General features: G+C 33.4%; 1 protein-coding gene across 1 annotated transcript in view; it reads right to left on the minus strand.

Moving 5' to 3' along the window:
• LOC117120397 (structural maintenance of chromosomes protein 2-like) overlaps nucleotides 1-1,760 on the minus strand; it is a 55,794-nt gene that overhangs the window by 37,949 nt on the left and 16,085 nt on the right. The gene's annotated exons all lie outside the window — the stretch shown is intronic.

Here is a 1,760-nt window from a genome sequence, read left to right on the forward strand (position 1 = left end):
ATAGTCATGGTAAGGTTTTCAACGCGCTCAGTCATGCGTGACGTCATCTACGTGCAATTTTGCGTTTTTACATTATCGATCATATCAGCCTAACCAATTGCCATTTCAAAATCGTAAAAGTGAGCATTAACTTTGGGTTAACGTTGAATGTACTGTACCCTAATTTTACGCGTGCGCTTCATAATGCGCGCTCACGCGTGCGTCAAAATTTCAAAATGCTAGAAATCACTTTTTAACCAAATAAGAGCACGTTTCAGGCCATTTTGAGCATTTCAAAATTTTTTATAATTTTCCACTACGGTCGTGCACTTTTACTTGCGCAGTACGTATGGAAGTTAGAAATTAGGTTTTTTTTACATATTTTGGGTTCCTGACATTGTTTTCACAAATTTGCATTCTTTTAGGTCATCTTTTGGCCAATAACAATGCCGTACGTGCGCATCGAACATAGGTATCTTTGCGCGTATTTGTGCAGCTATACAGTGAAATTATGATGAAATCAGACCTATTTTAATCAGTTATAGCTCCTTAGGTTGAAAGGTGACCCCCAATTTTTATTACATATTCTGAAAGCACATAAGTTGTAAATATGATTTTATAGGTCATAATGGCTGATCGGACATTGTGACGTCATCATATTGGCATCTGAATTCAAGGAAGTGAATTATAGCTATGACATCATTTTTGAAAATACGCATTTGAGCGTATCTCGCTTATCCTTGATCGATCGTCATCCAACTTTGAGTATGTTATAGCTGAGACAATTCTCTTTCATATATGTGACACCTTTTTATATTTTGATGACGTCATCATGGTCAAAACCAGAGCCTTGCAGGCGTCAACGTTCCTATGCATGATACACGACTTTTAGAAGTATATACGTGTAATATATATATATATATATATATATCATTGTAAATCCACGTGTGTTCTTCAAATTATATATAAGTCGTTGAAACAAAAAATTATGACAACAAGGCATGTAGACTGTAGAACACTTCATTTATTTTCGAACGAAATTTTTGGCCAGTCCTCTGGCCTTCATCAGCTTTACTGAATGTACAAGTTGGCTGTTACAAGTTCTATACTGTACAATATAAACAATACAATAGAGGTGTAGACGGATTATAGGCCAATTATCTGATAGCTGTCTCTTATTCTGATAGTTTATGCGGTAATATATAAAGAGAAATCCGACAGAGAACAAAGCGGTCAAATATAGAGATAGTGGTGTTATAGATTAAACAATTCTTAATTAAGCGTACATAGTAGAACAATATGATGGGAAGCGGACTTAACTACACAATAAGTAAATGATTATGACGTCTTAAAGAGTAAAAGATGGAATATATGAATAAAACAAAAACAAACCAAAATAAACCTATAGGCTTATAAATAGGCTATATAATGTACAGATAAAGATAATATATACATATAAATAATATACATGTAAAAATATAAAAATAAAAATAAAAATAAAAATAATAATAAAGAGGTGTAAATAAGGAAAGTACATATCAGCTATCGATATAGAACGGAATAAAGAGATGGTGAGAATCAATTCAATTCAATTCTTTTAGAAGTAGATTTAACAATCACAAGTCATCTATCCGCACCCATAAGAACCTTCCTATAGCCACACATTTCAATTCTCCTAACCATAACATTAGTGATTTGAGATGCACACTCATAGCCAACAACTTTAAATCTCTTAACGATCGCCGCATTTCCGAACTCAAACTCATACTTAAACACAAAAC

Source organism: Anneissia japonica, unplaced genomic scaffold (assembly GCF_011630105.1).
Source record: "Anneissia japonica isolate Jap-2015-1 unplaced genomic scaffold, ASM1163010v1 scaffold287953_len805160_cov178, whole genome shotgun sequence".
NCBI classification, from domain to species: domain Eukaryota; kingdom Metazoa; phylum Echinodermata; class Crinoidea; order Comatulida; family Comatulidae; genus Anneissia; species Anneissia japonica.